The 21,663-nt window shown below is 35.6% G+C and overlaps 1 protein-coding gene across 1 annotated transcript in view; it reads left to right on the top strand.

The window, feature by feature from the left end:
• bs (blistered) overlaps positions 1–21,663 on the top strand; it is a 335,491-nt gene that overhangs the window by 239,654 nt on the left and 74,174 nt on the right. The window lies entirely within an intron of this gene.

The raw sequence follows: 21,663 nt of genomic DNA, 5'->3' as shown, positions 1-21,663 counted from the left end.
TGCAATTATCATCACGACTCTTTCACCAAGAGAAATTTACCAGAAATGACACCACTTAGTCGCCCTATACTATTTATTTGAATAAGGATTCGCATGCTCTGATTTTGTTTGGAACCTTTAAAAGCTGCAAAGTTGCAAGACACCACTATGCCTTTCTCAAAGATCGTCATGATGAACTGTTTTACACTGACCACATCTAGCGACTTTCGGCGATCATAACTATGTCGTCTGTCAATCTAGTGAAGGGCCTGTCTACATCGCATATACCAGCACGTCGTCTCCACTTGAGAACTTTTTGACCGACCACTGCCACTTTATACGAGAGATAGTGAGTGCTAAAGTTGATATTTTTAGAGTCAAATGCTGTTTGCTCGTTTCTTTAATTATTTTATAAAATGTAAATTTTAGCGCCGGTGATATCAACGTAGGTTTTTTTGCCGCCGAGTGTACGTAACATAGATTTAGGCTGATTTGATCGGGTGTTAAAACCATGCGCGCGTGGGCGTCAGACACAGCGGCGGCCTTTTCTGGTCATTCTGTCTTCGAAGCGTGGCCAGAAATGGGCCGCGGGCAATTAGGCCGCCGCTACAAGTGCTTTTTGTCCAAATTGAAACGGACACGAAGTGTATCCTTATTAGGTTAGCACTACTGTTTGTTTGTACCAGTTAGGTGTTTGTACTCATAAACGGAGAGATAGGGAGCTTAATGTCCCGAGATGTCTAATGCAGGCCAGTGTTATCTTGGGTCGCTTTCTTTTGTTTCTGTGATTAATTCTCCGGCTATTCAGTTCCAATTTTAAAATAATTACGTTGGTAGTTTTGTGGCTACTAATATGATTGTTTTACATCACTTATATTCATCTTATTAGCATTTATCTCATTTGATAACAGGTCCTTTTTGTACACTTTGTTGTATGTCCTTAGATTTTTTCTATTTCTAACATTAATGATCACGATTTTCTAATACAAAGTAATATAGATATGTACCAATAATACTGTTTTGTCGCAAATCATTTTGAAAGAAGATCCAAGTAATTACGTACTTTACTTAGTATGTTATTTCTTGCACGAACTCAGTATACTGGTGGGTAGGAACATGGCTGAAAGCATATTGTTACATCTTATAAGTAGACGAACGGAGCAGGAAAATTGGTAGGTAAGTATCGCTATCAGATAGGACGAAAGCTCATGGTTGGCTTCTGACAAGAAGGATAATACCATCACTATTACCTCTAAGGCATTATCCTCCTCCTTTTCAACAGGTAGATGCCCACTGCAAGGCATAGATCTACCGAATTTCACCATGGTGACCGTCTTGCTCTGCCCGCATCAAGCGATTTCCCACGATCTTAACTATGTAGTCGGTCTACCTAGTGGAAACCTACCCAAGTCTATCACGTCATGGTCTCCTCTCGAGAAGCTTTCGGCCAGTGGTCATCAGTTGCATGTACGATGTACATCGCTTACTGTCACTTCAGATGAGCAATTACCAAAGGATATTATCATGGTACACTGTAATAATCATAGAAATAAATTGCTATTATTTCACCAAATACGAAAAAAATTATTCAACTATCACACAGTTTTTCGAATATATATTTTTTCTTAAAACCTTATACGAGGGTCAAACTGAAAGTTCTTAGAAAATCAAAAACTAAGCATTCTAGCAAGTTATTAGTTTTATTATAACTTTTCAAAATAGCGTCCATTTACATCAATACATCGCTGCATTCGAAGAAACCATTGAGAAAAGCACCTTGCCCACTCGGCCTTAGGGGTCTCTTCGACGGCGTTTTGAAACGCAGCCACTGCTTCTTCGGCGTCCATAAAATGTTTTCCTCGAAGTTTTTCTTTTATTTTCGGGAATAAATAAAAATCGCAGGGTGCGAGGTCGGGGCTATACGGCGGGTGACCCAGTAATTCCACGTCTGAGGTCGCCAAATAGTCGATCGTTTGCCTGGCGGTGTGCGACGAGGCATTGTCGTGATGAAGGAGGATCCTGCTGCGAGATCGTTTCTCCCGAACTTTTTCCAAGACAAGTGGCAAACAGTTGTTAGTGTACCACTCTGCATTAACCGTTTTCTGATCCTCTAAGACAACTGTCGCGTAATGACCTGTCTTTCCGAAGAACGAGGCCACCATCTTTTTTCTAACACTTCGACCTCTCTTCACTTTAGTTGGCAACTCTTCGGAAGGAAACACCCACTGAGCAGACTGTCTTTTGGTTTCCGGATCATAACAGTAAATCCAGCTTTCGTCACCCGTTAGTATGTCGAACACAGCATTTGAGTCACCTCCGTTAAATTTTTGGATCATTTCTCGGCACCAATCAACACGGCGGAGTTTTTGAGCCTCGGTCAAATTATGCGGTATCCAGCGGGCACAAAGCTTCCTGACCGCTAAATGTTCATGGAGGATTTTGTGCACTTGACTCATACCTATGCCTAGACTTGTCCGAATCTGCTGATAGGTCACTCTTTTGTCAGTCTCTATCATACGCCGCACAACACTGATATTGTCTTCAGTCGTCGCTGTAGAAGGCCGTCCCTCACGCAAATCATCGGTGAGATTAGTTCGACCACGTTTGAATTCATTAAACCAGTTGTAAACTGTGGCACGAGATGGGGCTTCATCGTGAAAAGCCAATCGAAGTCTATCATAACTTTCTTGTTGACTTATATGACATCGAAAGTCATAAAAAATCATTGCACGAAAATTTTCTCGGCTTAAATTCATTCTGACGTGCACAGACAATTTTCAATTTGCCGCCAAATCGTAAAACAAATGACAAATGAATGAAATGTATACTCAATATTATTGGTAAAGAGTTCTATTTTCAAAATTTAAACTTATTTTTTTTATATAATGCTTTTAAGTTGCCAGTTCTAAAAACTTTCAGTTTGGCCCTCGTACAAAATATTGAAATCAGGTAATTCAGTAAATAATAAAGGTTGTAATAAAGACGAAAGTTGGAAAATATAACAAAACCTTTAATATGAACTAAAAATAAATCAAGGTATTAAAAAGATAAAATTAAGTGGAAGAAGTACTTTTAATCTGTTGAAAGTTGTCGACCATAATGTAAAAAGTGAAATAAGGGTTATCAGAATGACAAAAAGGTTGATGATGAAGCAAATTTAATTAATTTAAAGAAAAAGTAAATTGCTATTGGACAGTTCTTGTTAAGGTCGTCGGAAGATTCTAGAAGCATGTCGCTAGAATTTGTCTTATGATATCATTTTAAAAAAGGAAGCCATGTTGAACAATGCAAATTTCAATTTAAATTTTTGACGACTGTCGGCAATAATTTTTTTTTTATTTTCAACTGATTTATTCACTGTTAAAATAGTACAAAATATAATTAATTATATCTTAGTTATTTTCGTTTGAAGTACAAGACACCGGTTCAACGCTGTATTTGTTCACTTAAACCCTAGAATGAATTACATTTCGGTGTATTTTAATTAGTGTGAGTTGAGGCGAAATGAAATGAATTTGTATGAGATACGTCGCAAACTAAAATCCGCAGAGCAAATAATTAAAATCTGAATGAATATTCATTCATCGCGGGATGCAAGTGTCTGTGTTAATAAACTTTACGTCTTGATTGCAAAAACCAAGCTAACTTTATAAAAAGTTTGTTCTTTTATAGTATAAAAAAAACTTTGTATTTTTGTGCCCATATCAAATTTTAATCTATCTTCTTAAATACTCTCCTTGGTAAGCGATTCACTTGTTCTAATATTGATTTTACCACTGGATGCATTTCTGAAATGCTTCTTTCGAAAGGCACGAAGAGTAAGGCGGGTGTGAACAGGCAGATATATATTTTGAACTAAAAACTCACGACTGATATCTCGCGATACAGTAGCTTCTGGTATACAAATGCATTAAAAGTATTTTTTCATCACACCCAATATATATAAGATCAGGAACTGATTAATGATATATATATATATATGTAGGAGTTCAGGCGCGCAGGAGTCATTTAGACATTTATAAACAAACAAGCTTTAACTAATATATGTGTATCTAATATATAAAATTCTCGTGTCACGGTGTTCGAACTTGAACTCCTCTGAAACGGCTTGACCGATTTTTACCAAATTTTATATGCGTATTTAGTAGGTCTGAGAATCGGCTACTATCTATTTTTCATACCCCTAAGTGATGAGGGTTGTTCACCCTTAAAACTTTTTTTTTATTTTTTTGACGAATTTTTTGTTTTTATTTTTTTATGATACAACATACAAAAATACATACAACCCTAAATTTTCACCCCTCTACGATCAACCCTTATTTTTAAATTGAAAATTAAAAATATTTTTTTTGCTAAACAACGTTTGCGGGATCAGCTAGTATATTTATGTAAATCGTATTAAAATCATAAAACATTAACATTGTCAAATTGTTGGATATATGTATCTTAACATTATTATAGCATTCAGTTTTTAGTTGATCGAAATGTGTGGAACTCGGTTTGTTGACTCATTTACATGATTGATATTATAATGTGCACATGAAAAATTGTTAAATTTCTTTGAAAAAAGCAATTGTTTACCTTCTGTCAGGCGGTAGCTTACAGCTAACAATGTTAAAATAATTTAAAGTTACAAAAGCGCATGTAAATGCCTACTTGAATAAATATTTTAAATTTTTTGAATCACGTTAACGTTTTTTATAAACACGGGATTAATTGATATTGTCACTTTTTTTTCGGTGGGGGAAATCTTCCGGTATTCAAGATGCCCTGCCTCTGGGGGGAGGACAGGGGTATGTGGGATTCCTACCCACTAACCCTCCCCCCCCCCGGTGGTCATCCTCTGCGCTAAACGGGGGACCGCGGTATCTCCCGCAGGGATCGCCACGCGGTCTTCCCTCGCGCCGTGCTATTTTTCGATAGCCCGTCCCGGGGTATGCGTGGATACGTTACCCCCGGAATCCACGTGGTTGGAGACCACGTCAAACCATCGTCCGCCTCAGCGTCGCCGAAGCTAGTAGGAGTTTAGGGCCATTGTCAGTTATCTTAGCTATGCCACTTAGCCGGTTAAATTAGAAAGCCGTGTCCACATTCGCCAGTTAAAAAAGAGATATTGTGTTGAGAAAGTTGAGAGGAAGAACCTATAATGGCGAAGCTCTGGTGGGTCTTTTTAATCCATTTTCATGGATAAGGAATATACCCATTACTTTATACCTTTACTAATTATAGATTGTCTGATAAAATGCACAACGCGTCTTCGACAACCGCTGAGGACAATTAGTAGACTGGCCCCGGTGTCAATGACCTCAAGTCGCATCCTGCGAATGTGACGAAAATAGATGATGACTGAAAAAAAAACATAAAATGCACAACGGCCGCTTCCGTGCAGACAGCACTTCCGCCTCGGGCCGATGACTTTAGAAAAAAATATTAGAAATGCACGACCTATGCCGAATTACGATTTAACGATGTTGTATGCGTTTTAGGGTGACCATAGTTTTTATTGTTTTTTATATATAATTATTTTTAAACAATATTGCGTAGTCAAATTATACAGAAGGTAAGACTACAGATATCGCTATATACTCCAATATTCACAAGTATATTTTGCATAGTTCCATTTTTACAGCCAATATTTTGCACACACCACAGCACCATTGGCTATTTAATACCACCACCATCACTACGAGTCCTTTGGAGTGAACAACGCTATTAGAAAATGCTATAATCGATAAATTTATATAGATATTTATACGCATGTATGGTTAATATCAAGGATTACCACAGTCGTGAGTGAAGACGTTTGTCAAAGTGAGTAATGCTTTACCTTATGAATTAAAATCTGTCTGTCAAAAGGACAATTATTCTCTTTTCGTTTAAAATAGTCGATTGGGACTGACGTGTTAGCAATTGTTACAATAAGATATGAAGGTTCAAATGTATCAGTATTAATATTAAGGCATCACGGAGTCGTCCTGATGATATTGGGATATGAAGCGGCCCCAGCCGAGGTTTTTTAGGGTGCCTAGGTGTTAGGCTAAGCGCCCTCAGTGACCTGCCCCCACGCACGCGTGGAATCTGCAAATGCCATTTGGGCAGCAGAGTAAGATAAAAAAAAACGCGGACATAGAATCAAGAAGGAACAATGTTTCTGTATGACTGCTTTTAATCCATTCATATAAGAGTCCACATACATCGTAACACGGCTACTCCGTCCGTTGTTACTCCGTTGTACTGAAGTGCAGACACTACATAAAGTTTAATGTTTACTACCGATACTTACCGTAGTAGAACATCGTACTACAAATCTCAGCAGTTTTATTCTACTGTCGATATTTTTGATAATTGACTAATGTTTGTGTTGTGAAGTGTTTAGAAGTCGAAACATGACTAAATTTAGTAAACCCAAAAAAGTAAGAAAAAATGAATCCGCATGTTCTCTAGCATTATGGTCACTGTATTCACCGCCGAATACTGACGGAAATGACCGAACGTGCGCCGATCGCTTCCGAGTCGCGTCCCACGTGTTGCACGTAGCAATTAATTTTTTTCCATATGCCACCGTCGTCTCCGTAAACCTCCAGAAGCTCGCGGAAACTTTGGTGACGTAATTACCTTCCGGTTATGGAAATTTTTCAAACAAAACTCTATTGAGTGGCCTACACGACACATCTCTACGTTGAATACTTTTCCTCACATTTTTTCTTCTCTGTGTTTTGGAAAGAACCTGAATCTATGACGCAGCAGTATCTGAGTCTGATACTGATTGGCCTAGGCCAGGGCTTCTTAAACTATGGGTCGCGACCCCAAATGGGGTCGCGCAGCAAAATTCTGGGTTCGAGAGATTTTAATGTCAAATATTTATATATACCATTTTATAACATCACTAGAGTTGGCAGAATACAGTGGACTTGCAGCGTCTAGACACGCGCATTTGTTGAAGGTTTTAAACTAATATATATTCAATTTTAAAATTTTTTTTGCAATTTTTAATTTTAGATTTTTGTATGTTTAAAACGAATTCTAAAACTAAATATTTTCAAATGTATATTTTTACCTTATAAATAAATCATCCAAAAATATTAATTTATTTTTCTTTTATATTTGTATGGGGTCGTCAAGAAACTCGCATTCATAAATGGGGTCGTGAATGACAAAAGTTTAAGAAGCCCTGGCCTAGGCACGTCAAGAAGGCTCTAGCTGTGTTTAAACGTTACAAGCCTTTATTGATTTTTATAAAGATAAAATATTTATATTTATGACGTATATAACTGCAATGTTAGGATTATATTATATCTTTTTTTCGTTACACAGGTGATTGATTTTAGGTGTAAAAACTTTACAGTGATGAATATATCTTTTATATTCTGGAAGTACAAAATCTGCAGGGACAGATAGTATTAATTACAGTACGTAATAATCGGAATTTTAATATAATTTTTCTTAATATATTATCATTACGTTATATAATATTTATGAATCACTAACTTTGAATGGGGTGTACTATAATTGAAATGATACCATATGAGCTATACATTCATCCCTTAAAAGCTCTTACACCAATAACATTTCACCACGTATATATGAGTAAATGGTAACTGATTTTATTCGTTCAGCTTTAGAATCGAACTGATCTAAAAATATTAATGTTTAATAGAATCAGGCGTTACCTTGCGGAAGTCCATCCTAAGTAAAAAAAGGACCAATATTTATGGCATGTGTATATGGTATTTATATTATATGGCATGTGCGGAAGTGGCTAAATATTGGTCCTTTTCATAAATATTAATGTGTTACTCATGATTCTCAAATTAGTTTAAGATACTTGATTCTTATAGTTTTAAGCGTTCCAACCTTAAAATTGCTTTTGCTTAGTAAAGGTTTTATAAGGTTATTGAGGAAAAAAGGATTGCTGTTCGCAAATGTGTTGACTAAATGGATTAAATAAATGAAAATGATGTTTTACAAAACCAGGTAACAATAAAATAATACGTAACAATAGACTGACAGAACAAGCGAATAAGTAAAACTGTATCGCGACATAAACTGTCAAAATAAAAAGTATAAAAAACAAATAAAAATATAAGTAGATTGTAAATGACCCAGTCAGTCGCCAACAATTGTCCTTACCTTTGAAAGCTTTCGAAAGCTTTCGAAAGTTTTGTTCTTCCTCTCATCCGTGCATTCCTGTCAGAGTGGTCGCGGTCAAGATCCGGTCGGCTTTGATGCCATTGCAACCTTCGCTAAGTGTCGCCATGTAGATATGTGCTTAGAGGAATGAGGGTATTCATTTACTTACTTATTAGTGACAGCTTTGATAATGTACATCTGGTTGACCACAACATAGCTTGCTTTTACACTTTGCTTTGCACCAGCCAACGTTCCATTGAATCCTCATTACTAGTGGTATTACATGTCCAAACAACTTAGGATTCGTATTTGCAAAGTCATCGACCTCTCTTTTAAGTTGAGTTATTTGAAGATCGAAATGTAGGTTCGGTGCAGCGTCTATTTTCCGTCGATCTAAAATCCTCAACTCTGTATAAAAGATTGTAAAAGATCCGAGTATTCTATATCCAGTCCACGTGTCCTTATTAGTTGTCCTTGACTTCCTAGTAGAAGATTCGTATTTGGCTTCCAGGGTTTTGAACCATGAATGTGCAATTAGCTTTCGAATGCAGTGGTTACTCTGATATGTCCGCTGCTTCTGTACATTATTTTTGTTGTAATTTTGAAATTTTTTTAACTAATTGAATTCCGTCCTAGTATCCTACCGTCACAGATTACAGTGACTGACTCTCTCTATGATTCTCGTAATTTCTCGCATCCTTTTCTTGACATACCCAAGTGGTCAACGTAAATAATGAAAGTTTAAAAATATTTGAATAAATAAACGATGGTTTATAAATATGAATCAGGTATTGCATAGCCAGTGTCTCGAGAGATCGCGTCTGGGACTTTTGCTTTGAAACTCCCGCTGCGCGATTTGAATACAATGAAATGGCGACTTCCTCGAGTCGATTTTGAGGAGTTGTCCCAAATTGTCGATAAGCTTTCCCATCACGCGCGCCACGCGGGGGTCACGTACCGTGGACCTAATTGCCACACTGCAAGGAGCATACATACGTTTGTAATTCGTTAACATCCGATTATCTCTGTTTTTTCGGTGGCGCTATCGCTTATAAAATCAGGACTTATTACGTATAATATTAGTAGGTGATGACTGCATTACGATGAGCCTCATCACAAGGCTCCAAGAAATGCCCGTCTGAAAAGGCAGGAAGCGGGGTATATCGCTCGTGCAACGCATGGCCCTCCACTAGGTGATTACGACATATATATATATGTATATATATATATATATATACATATACATATACAACCGCCGCTTTGCGTATTTGCGCAATGCGCAAAGATTCCTGATCATTCTAATATCGAGGGGGGAAGAGTGAGTAAAAAGTAATTTATTATTCTTTGTATATTCTGCACTAGAATAATGTCGTTGTAAATATACAAGTAATAATTAAAGAAGCAAAAGCAAAGAACATTTCCCGACTACAACTAGATCATAACGGAAACTGCGTCTCCCAGAAGTACGGAACAAAGCGACGCCGGCGCAACATCGCAATGAGTGTCACGTATCATTATGTCATCGCAGACTGCAGCCGTATCTACTATGTAGTCTAACACGAGCAATACATATACAATGAGTCACGAATTGACCCGAGTCATTTAACTGCCATCGCTTTGCAGAATTGGGTAATATTCTAACTTGTATAAGACGCTTTCCTTCATGGGCGATGACAACCTGCGCCCATCATTCCTAGGATTCTGTAGAAAAATGGTGTAGATAACAAAGAAAACTAGATTCAGAAATAGAAAAAAAGGGCAAGTAAAGCAAGCAATTTATCGCAGCAGACTTTGTGCTACTAGAAGTTATAGAACAAAGAAAAAATGTTATGTACCAGAAGTGATTAATTCATATGATGGGATTTAAAATAGGTGTAAAAACTTAAAACCTTTTTGCTGAACAATGAGCTATACATACACCATTTTAAACCTTATACATATAACATTATAATACAACAGTAATAACTTTTTTATTTGCTTAAATGATGGTGAAGTTATACGTATATTGTAACGTTGTATGTTGGACATTATTTAGTTAAAATATTAATATTAAGTAGTGCTTAACGATAAGTTAGTGCTTAGTATGTAGTCTAACCATTATTTTTAATTCTTTATTATTTTTAACTTGTTTACATTTTAATTACACATATGGAAATACGAAGTTACAATATACAAGAAAAAAAGGTTTGTAACATACAGTCCGTGTCGTCAATTTTTGGGTGTGATTGAACTTTGTAAAGGCGATATTTGGCGGGCGATAATCTATGACGTGACTTCCGACCGCGGCCATTCGCACCGGAAGCTGTGACGACAATTCATGTTAGGAATATAGATCCAATTTTTTTTTATTCATTATTCTTGTCGTAATTAATTGGCGATGTTCATAAATATTGTCTATGCTTTTATTTGGGCTTTTGTTCAATGTGTTAACACCTTGTCAGTGTACAGATGAGTCGAAAAGTGTAGAACAAATTATAAGTTTTCCAATAAGGTAAAGCGCCCATAATGAAAAAGATCGTGGGTTCAAATCCCGTTAATCTGCTTATTAACACAGCTTCTTGTGCAAAGAAGAACCAATGCTATTGAACGCATCAATTAAGACAATTATTGTGATTTTAGGAATGTTTTTATTCTGTTTATCAGTTGTTAAACAAAACAGCGTAATTGATTTTATTTAATGTTTTTAATTTTGCATTTTTAATACCATTTTTTTTATATACCATAAGTACATAGTGGGCCAAAAATTCGTTAACATATAAATTACACATTCAGAGCAAATACAACGAATGAGTTCTTAGCAGGGATGCTTTTGGAATTTTCTAAAGTTTTAGTAAGATGGAGCCACTTGTCAGACACCCTACGAGTCCATGTTAGTGCCTAAAGAAGTTTCCAGACGAGGCGACATCCCAATGCTACCCAGGAACCCAGATCTATATATCCAGCTGATTTTTTCTATGGAACTATTTAAAAAGCCGTGTCTACATCCAAAAACCAAATACGGTATGTCGACTGATAAAAAAAACTCAATATAGGTTTTGACGATTTCACGTTCCCTTTTCAGATGATTATTTTAAAATTTCAACACTCACTTATAATAATACTAAAGTCAAATTGGTTGTCATTTATATAACGTTATTTTTAAAAATAATTTCCGTTTCATTATCTTTCCTGTAAATAAACAAATTTTATAAATATTTAATGGCTGGTTTAAAAGTGTATTTTAAAGGTTAGCAAATTAACTGGCAACACTATTTATTTCAGTTATTATATACATCAACAATCATCAACAAAAGACGTTCTACAACAGTATTTACCAACCTTTTTTGTGGCATGCACTGTCTTAGCTTTTCTAAAATTATTCCGTCCTCCTATGTAACATGTATATTTTTTTTATATTAAAGCAAAAGCACTTTCACATAGCACTTAGCTTAGCATTTTCGAATTGTCCACATTTGAATTTCCAACAATAATCATAAAAAATTGAATTGCCGAATTTAATGGTAGATCCAATCATTCTGTATAAAGTGTGCGCTATTTATATTTAGATGCGATAGAAAAATAACTTGTCTGATAGTACAAAGTCTACAGGGAAAGGTAAAAATCATAATTAATTGTAATATATAGCAATTCGAACTTGTATACCCGTTTTCTTGCTTAATATCATTCATTTATTTATTATTTCGAAAACCTTTCATTTTTGAATGATAGGATTTCATCACCATCATCAACTATTAGATATCATCATCTCAGCCGGTCGACGGCCACTGTAAGGCATAGACCTAGAGCATATAATAATTGGAAGCAAATGAGAATTGAAATGAATTCACCTCTTTAAAGTTTTTGAGCTCAAAACAAATCATCCTGTATATGAAACTGGAATTCTCTTGTTTAATGATGCACGCATTTAAACTATCAACCACGACTAATCTTTCAAGATGTCTGGCATAAGATGCCTGTGCGGGAATGGAATCTTTGGCAACGAAGCTTTTGGCAAACAGATTATACATTAGCTAATACAATTAAAACATTAATGAACCGCGAACGTGTTTCTAGTGTTCTATATTTAAAAATTTAAAAATACAACGCCAAAGACAAATATGGCGAACTGGTGACATTTTATATACACTTCCGGGTATGTGTTCTTTTTTTGAAAAAGGAGAATTGAGTACACGTGCTATACACGGGCATCCGTACTAATGAGTTTCTTCACAGATAAAAAATATTTATTAGCTCTCAATGTTCGGGTTAAAAACCAGAAGAATTGGTTATTTACTGAATCGTTTATTTTCTCTCTTACAAGGCTTTTGTCATAAAATTGCACAGCAAAACTTACCAGTGATTGGAGTGGGTTAAGATATTTTTGGTGCTTAGAGTTATTTCAGAGTTCCACAAAAGGATGACCATCCGAGTTGAATTCGGGGCGTGATCTCTTTTTCCATGGACCAAGATGAACGGTCTGTCTCAGGAATGTAATACTGTGATCAAAATAGAAGGTGAATTTTTTATACAATGTAAATCGTTTTTATTATCATTCTAAATCAATTTCAATCCATTTAAATTAACCTCCGTCTGATAAAACTAAATGTCGCCATCGCTTTTTCCAGTTCTCTTAACATTCGGAATATTTTTTTTTCTGATATAGCCTTCAAGACCTCCTTTGAACAAGTTATTGAAGGTAAATAAATGAATAGGAACGGAAGGTACTGTGTCGGATAAAAGAAGAATGAGTCATAGATATTAAAAAGGAAGTAAACAGAGTGAGAAAATAAAATAAATGTGAATAAATGAATAAGCAAAATAGACCCTGTGAATCCAAGACGGATGAACGCGAGGTCCCTAATAGCGGAGGCTATAAAAAATACCTCCTTTCATTCGGTTTTTATCTCCTTATTAGTGTAAAAACGAAGTCCTCGTATTGGCATTTTGAGTTTGCTGGTTTCCCCAGAAGTCGTATGAAGCAAAATCAGAAGAATACTGTGGTTGTGGAACGATATGAGTCGAGTTTTTGGCAAAAAAGTCGCGAAGAACCAATACAGTATGACACCGACTAATCGAGCCAAATGATGTTTTATCTTTTGACAAACAAACGCTTGGCAAATATTATAGACAGTCCTACTAAGTCCGAGAGTTTAGCAAATGACAATTTTTGATCACAGAAAAGTTAAAGTCACCGGAATTTTCTGGTTCCAGGTAACGCAACAACAGTCTTCGTTGTTATCCTTAGAGTAGGCTTTGCAGCGGATGTTTATTAGCTTTTAAAAGTATCGGTTTTTAATTTTAAATAGATAAGAACAACTCAATATTTTATGAAATTGTCGTCGGACAATGTTGACAGATTCAGTTTCGCGCAATTATTGGTAAAACGTGCATCGCTGTTTACTTTTGTGTCAATATCAATTTGCGTGCGAACAGTGATGCATTTAAATTATTTCAGACACCTGCTATTTGTCGAAGCTCGTGATGTGCGGTGTAAAGGTGTTAACACACTGGGGATAAACATACACAGTAATTGGTTGTAGGAGTAAAAGCAGTGATAGCTCTGAAATACTTTACATCAATTAATTATTCTGTTGGAATGCGACAGGCCAATAAATTCTGGCAGAACAAAGTCTACAGGGAAAGATGATAAACAATTATTAATTTTAATATGTAGTAATCTGTAATCCACCAATATTTCAGATTATCAGTTTCTTTCCTCTACTCTTTCCTGTACTCGCGTAGAATCTTTTTAGAATTGGCTCACTTAATAATCAAATTTTCCACTTGTGGGGTACTGGCCCCGCGTTGAGGAACACGTTGGTGTAGACATAATCAAGCAGAGTATACTTCAGTAATTTTTTTAAGAAAGCTCGGACGTTTTTAAAAAAAAAAAAATTATAGAACGAAATATGTTGACGAATATAAGTTTTTTTAAAACCCTATACGACTTCAAAAATTACGTAATTATATTTTCAATGTAATGTTTCTTTGTACACTATATTTTTTATTAGCTTACTTTGCATGTTATATTAAATATTCAGAAGTTTTTATAAATTGTATGCATTTTTATTGGTTTTGTTAGTCGGCAAATGTCGAATAGTTAGGGATAGTTGTTTATATTTACGCTGTGGTGTGTGTGGGTGAGGAAAACAAAAAGTTGTTAAACGTAAAACGCGTGCTAACCAATCCAACGCCCATCGCTTACGAACTTGGGTATAGTGAGCGGATGGTGGTATGTGTATATGCTCATACACACACACACACACGCATTTATATATATAATGTATATATATAACATATATATATGCTTACTATGATTGTTGGTTTAATATTTTTAATGTATATGGATTATTAATCAAATTTTTGTATTGTATCCCAATGAAGCTTTAACACTGGGCCTCATAGACAAACTCACACTCAGGGAGCAATGGACAGCACTTTTGGGCCGAATCAGTAATAAAGATATCCGCAGACGAACCGGGTACAATCAGGGACAACATATATATATACATATATATATATATATATATAATACCATAGGATTAGGGAAGACCAGCACACTGCGGCTTGTCTGTGGTTCTATTTTGAGTAGGTAGGTATATTTGCACACACACACACACACACGAAATATAATGTAACACAAAAACTTACATACATACACGGATATCATTCCGTTCCGAATAATCGAGAGGGATTTTTCATCTGTATGTCTATTTACTTTTGTGTTTTCGTAAGTTAAATTATTAATAATTATCGTGAGATAAACATTTTGTTTACAATTTTATTACTTTTTCTTTTCATAACAACCAACGTGCTTCAATGATAGTGTACTAAAAAATTTTGCGTAATTGGTTTAGCCGATCTCGTGTCACGCACGCTTGTCACTTTATTATAAATTAATAGATTTCATGTTGCGCTCTTGGATTATAATTGTTTTAATTAGTCTCAATATTTATTTGACTGATATTTCAGTACAAAGCTAAAACAATTTACTCGGACCGCTGCCGAATGATAAACGGGTTAATTACTGTCCATTAAAATAAGGGCGCTGCATATTGCCAGCACTTCGCTCTAACTAGCTCCAACTGATTGCATTCTATAGCAATAATTATGTAATTATTTACCCTAAATTTATAATTACGAACGACATATCTAAACTATAATATTTGTAAAATTTAACAATGGTTTTATAAACATTTTAATTAATAAATACATTTAAAAAACTTTTAAGTTAAACGGTTTTTTTATACCCATATTGTGGTGGTTGTGGAAAAATATGTACCTAGTCCGCCATATTGGAACGGCGTCCATCTTGAATTTTAAATTTTGACATAATCATCGTGTTTACTAGTGTAGCCCTTTCATTTGATACCCATATTGAGGGGGTTAAGGAAAATATGTAATCCGCCATTTTGTATCGGCGGCCATCTTAGATATATATTGTTGTTGATTTTATTATATTGTATTGTCATCTAAATGAAATGTGTGTACCAAATTTCAGATCGATCTGACAACGGGAAGGTGCTTAAATTTCAATTTCTAATTTTGACCCAAACAAATTCCGTAAGGGTCGAACTAAATAAAACCGTTTAAAAAACATATATTGGTCATTAATGTAGCCATGGTTATATAGACTAGTTTATATTATTCACCGCGTTGATTTATTACAAAGTTTACTTCTTCATCAATAGAATTTCAGAAAGGCACAGAAAAAGATCATATCCAAAGTGTGCTAATTAATTTCTTATCGGGAAAGAGGATAGAAGGCAGCGTCGCCTTCCTTATGAGCGACGACAACCTGCATCCAACATTACGAAAGATCTGTAGAAAGTGGTGAAGTTCACAATGAACAGTATCAAGACAAAAGTTTAAGATGAAGTAAATAAAAATAGTAGGATAAAGAGTCAGTTAAGAAACCGAGGAAATAATAAGTAAGATAAGAAGCATTTAGAAACAAAATAATAAATTAATATATAACTTAAAAATTTGAATGTAAATATTAAAATATGGTAAAGAAAAATTAATATAAATATAAGACAGATAGTGTAGGACAAGGTCCCCTTATGGGGGCCTTTAAGTTTAGTCAATCTATGGAGTGTTCACCGAAGTGATTTAAAAGCTCAGCGTCCTAGTAAAATAGAAGTATGCAGCGACTCGAAATGGGCTTCCCCTAGAGCCTAAAAGCCTTTAAAAGAGGCCTTCAGTAAGGCGCACTCTCCGCCCTAATGCCTATGCAAATGCGATTTGGGCAGCAGTGAAATTCCGGTCAAAAAAGTGTGCCGGTCAAAGGCGTTGTATATTGCTTTGTATCAAGCGTGATTTAGACTTGATCGGACCAAGGCATGGGGCTGCGGTCCCATGGTCGCTTTCCATCTAACTTTTAAGCTATCAAAAGTTCCTCCAAGTTTTCACACACTTCGAGTTATATAAGTATCGATGCGCTGATTCTACTAGCAGTCTACGAACCGGCTTTCACCATCAGCCACGCCTATGCGACAATGCGTAATTGATTAAATCACAACCTTGTAAATAATACTACTACTCCGCTGGCTCAGTGACCCAAAGTGGGTCTTGGCCTCCGAAGCGAGAGACTTCCACTTTCCTCTATCTTGCGCCATCGTCTGCCATTGGTTGACATTCAATTCGCGCAAGTCTGCCTCAACGCGATTGATCCAGCGATACCTGGGTCTACCTGGTCTTCGACCCCTCGGTTTTTCCAGGTACGCTACCTGCACGCTCCGATTCGATCCCATTCGCTCCAAGTGACCAAGCCAGCGGATTTGTTGAGCTTTATATTCGCCAATGATATTTGGCTGTGCTACTAAAGTGAGACTTTTCGGCATTCTTTCGGAGCCTCCAAGATCCGTCTTGATTTCTTGATTTCTTTCTTCTTGTAAATGATAACCCATTTCTAAATGGATAGTAGAGCAAGGCGTGTTGCCACCGACGTCTTTGACTCGTGTTGGTCATCCCATTAACATGCTGGACCATAGCGACGAACTAAAAAAATATCGTTTAAAAACACTGACGTAATAATGAAGTTGTTATTGTATGGGTGATCATAACAATTATACATTGTATTCATGTTCCGATTATGTGCCGACGCCGCGAATCTTCGTACGTGATCAAAGTGTTTAATTCTCGCGCAAAACTCGCATTACTCACGCCCAGTCAAGGACAGGCCGGTCGCATTAGTCCACAACAATGGCGATGTATCTATTTCGTGGAATTTGCATTTGGAAAAATGACTAAGTGTAAACGCATGGCTATCCTTTTCCAAGGCATGCGATTTATTAATTTTCCTTTTAAAAAATAGACGATAGAATTGAATAACATTGAAAGTATTATTATTTTTAATATTCGAACGCGTAATTATGGTGTTATATGTGTTGGATAGTTATGGAATGCACTTTTGTATTCAAAACTACAACATATTCCAATGATCTAGTGAATCGGACTACACGTGATCATGCGCAGGTGCAGAGTACGAATGTTTTTTTTATTCGTTGAAATCTTCTCTAGTTACGTATCGGATATTCATTATCCTAGAGCAGAAGGTCTTCGATCGTTTTGAAGCGGCCTGCATGCATCCAGCGTAATTTGACGACCTTATTAAAGTCGTACGTCCATCTGTGTGGGTGGACATTTTACTTTTCTCTTGCCAGCCTGTGATCTTCTCTTGTAACTTTAAGAACTAGTGGACATTTGACATTCGACATCGAAAGAACGGATGGACGGCGACGGATCAGTTCGAATAACGGTTAATTACACAGTAGACGAAGTGAAGTAAAAAAGTGTGCGATAAGCTTTACCATACGGGTCACTATCCTGAGTAATCATCAAATAAGCTGACCCTAAAATGTGTTAAGGAATCACTCAAAGCATCACTGATATACATTGAGAAAAGATTTCGAAAGAAGAACAATTGAATAGATATTAAGATAGATTATTTTGCTATTAAGTTAGTTATCACATGATGGGTCATATATAGAAAGTAGAATAAAAATTACTCTCTCTGATGGAAATTTTTAACGTTAAGTCAAGATGCGGAACCATCTTTGCTCTTACCTTGATCTGAGAAGAACCCAAAACAAACTCAATCGGTTTCTTTGTCATAAATTTCACACACAATTATAATCAAATCAGTTAGTAGTCCGTTTTATATCATCGTTTTAGCCTAAACATGCCCACTACAAGACATATTCCTCACCCAAAGATATCTATGGGGGATGTACCATAATCGCCACGCTTAGCAGGCGAGTTGGAGATCATGGGACGTAGAGGACGCTACTGACTATCCTCTGAAAACTTGTTTGTGAACAGAGGCTATCCTATTCATAAATTGTGAAAATCAAACCCGTGACTTACAATCACAAGTCACATTCATCTACCGCTGGGCAGTCAATACTAAATTTTGTATATTTGTTTAGAAAAACTAGTACATTACCAGCGTTTTTGGAACCTGCTTTATATAAAATATGTAATCATATCTGTTCAACGCTACCTAATGGAACTTTATCAGATGAAAACACATTAAAATGCTATATCCCTACAATTTTCTTGTCAAATATTCTTTAAAGTTTCTTGCGTACTATTAAACTTCGCTGTACAATTTTGAAACTTATTCTATTGTCTTACAGTCGAATTTAAATATTACCTATCAGTTGAAGTCTATAGATGGAGTCCATAAAATTCAAGTTGCATTCGAATATAAAAATATGACTATTTCGTTCTTACCTATTAAAGGCTATATAAGTCTGTCTCGTTTCGATTTAGAAATTTTTTAATTTATCTTCATAATCCTGTCAATAGATATTCGCTTATAAGGACTGCATTGACTGGCAAATCTTGTGTTTTCATAACCGTTGATGACTTGACCTCTACAGTTAATTGTCTATAAAATATAATTAATTCAGAAGTCATCAATTTTTATCTATTAAAACACAATTTATGGAGAAGATACCTATATAGCTTCTTATGTTTTAAAAATTCGAATTCATAATTTTTTTTTTCATTAACACTGCTGGGTTGTCTTTTCATTTGAATTTTAAATATTAGAAGATATCAATAGGTAAATACCGTATTTTTTCTTCTAAATGTGTGCCTGTGTAGTACATCTATCAGAAATAAATAGCTAAAAGGGATTCTAAGAATCGCTTTGATGGATTTTATAAAAGATATTTTTTAATTATTATTCCATTTTCAAAGGAATATAACATAGTTTTGAACATAAAGACTAGGAGTATAGGAGTACAGAGTAGGTACATTCACACGAATAATCACGTGCCAAAACGAAGACCTCTTTACTCAAACCTGGTATCATAAAAATCAATGAAGACCGGCCAGGAGAGGATACAGTGGTCGTGTGTTACGACTACAATGCGATTTATCGTTCCAACACGTTGTAAAGTGTATACGTCGCATACAACTGACTGGTGGGGAGCGGAAAGGGGGAGCGACATCCTAGATATTCTTTATACATTTACGACTTGTTGATGTTTTAAATTACATCTAGTGAAGTGCAAAAACACATTCCTGTGAATTAAATAATTTTTATATTTGATGTCAGATGACGTGTTTTTTATATTTTCTTTTTTAAGTTTTCTTTTATATTTTCTTTTGGCTTAAATTATAAATTTTGTTTCATTCAGTTCTGGTGTGGAGACCACGGTTCAACAAGCCTAGCTTAGGTCGTTGGGTAGACGTTAGGAAAATGTTACGAAGCCTTGAAAATATTTATATTCGCACATTAAGTTAGTTTAAGTTAGTAAATTTAAAAAAATCAAGTCATCGATGCAAGTATGACGTTTCAATGATCGAATCTTTTTTAGGTTTAGTCTTAATTTTCCTAAGGAAAACTATGTTATGAACATAAAGCAGTTGTAGCTCAGCGGTAGACTTGCGATCGTTGGTCACTGGTTCGATTCCGGGGATATACCCTTATAATTCACAATTTGTGCATTTATTATATACGTTTACTACTGCTTTCTAACAAGTTTCAAGAGAATGAGTATCAGCACCCTTTGCGTACCTCAATGCTGTCGCCAACACGCCTGCCAAGCGTGGCGATAATTATGTATACCCCATAGATATCTTTGAAGGAGGCCTTGCAGTGGGTTCTATGGCCTGAAAAAACGACGATGATTTATATTCCAATGCCATTTCTACAAGTCCTGAGGATAAATAATTACAAAGTACAACAAATAAGTCAAGTAAAAGAAATCCTTTTATAATTTAGGGCTTTTTAGTGGTAATGTTGGTTGGTAATCAAATACTTCCACTACAGAATAAAAGACATTTGTGATAACTTCATGGAGTTTATTCAAAGTCAAGTGGATCAATTAAGTTGGTTTTTCTTCCTGATTCTTCTCCGCAACTAGGACAAATTGCGACACAGAGTACAGTCAAAAATCAAATAGATATAAAAGATAAGCTGACGATCAATAAGAGTTCTGTTAAAAGTTCCAATGTTAAATAAATTATTTTTTTCTTTATTTTATCTTCTTCGATCAGGACATGTTTGAAGACATTGTTTATTTCTCCTGTAAAAGTATTAAGGGTATCCAGCATATAACATGAAATTTCTCAGTAAATTCCGCTCTGTGTTACATTACATATTCCTTTGGATTATGAAGTCACTAGTTATTTATTTGATGATCAACAAGAACTTGCTAGGGAAGATAGATTGTTGATTTTTCGTGACGAAAGGTCACTGTTTAACTCAGTGTCCGATTGTAAATCACTGGGGTCTTAACCTTAACATAATTTTAAGAGTCTCTAGTTGAGTTGTTAGATAATTTTTTTTTCTCGAAATGTTTTCGTACAGCCGTGGCTCGAACTTCAAAGGTCCACAATTATGGCTTCTCGCGTCTTTATCAGATCGTTCGGCGTAATTGTGGTACGTTGTGAAATTATTATAATGAACCGTTCGGCACCGCCTTGGTCGTTCATTAATATAGGTGTTAATGAATGGGTCGGCGCTGCACTTCGCTCCCCGCGTCGTCCCTACACCCCCGATGATCCCATTGTTGATTTTTTGTAGCAACGCTTAGAACACGTGACGTAGGAGGCGTCAGTGATTTGGTTGCTTTAATGGAACTGTTTTTTTTTTTCATACCTTTTTAACAAGCATATTAATCTCAAAAAGAAGCGACTATAGTGCAAAATCACATGACGTTTGTCTGTTTCTCGCAGAAGAAATGGCGACTGAGGATTTAAGAAGTGAAATAATGGTCCGACAATCAAAAGCAGAGGATCTTATTAAGATCGTCAGAAGATGTTGGATACAGGTCGTATTTAACTGTTTTTCTAATTTTTAAATCTTCGTATGTTACGACAGTTAAATGTTAATATACAACCTTTTGCTTTAGTAATGATAAGTTTCTCCAAAACCTCGCCAATTAAATAATTATTCTAATGTACGTAAACTTAATTGCATTAGTTTTTTATCTCGTCGTGTATCACAAATAATCGTTTTAGTTATTCGTCTCGATACTTTATTAATGATTGTCCTTAGTTTCAACAAAAAGGATAACAAAAATCATCGAAAATTCCATGTTTACGTACTCAACGGGC

Source organism: Battus philenor, unplaced genomic scaffold, assembly GCF_028537555.1.
Source record: "Battus philenor isolate CCGP_79_NKW_IND1 unplaced genomic scaffold, ilBatPhil1.0.hap1 SCAF_14, whole genome shotgun sequence".
Classification (NCBI taxonomy): Eukaryota; Metazoa; Arthropoda; class Insecta; order Lepidoptera; family Papilionidae; genus Battus; species Battus philenor.
Note: the sequence above shows the minus strand (reverse complement) of the source record. Positions and strands in the feature narration are given on the sequence as shown.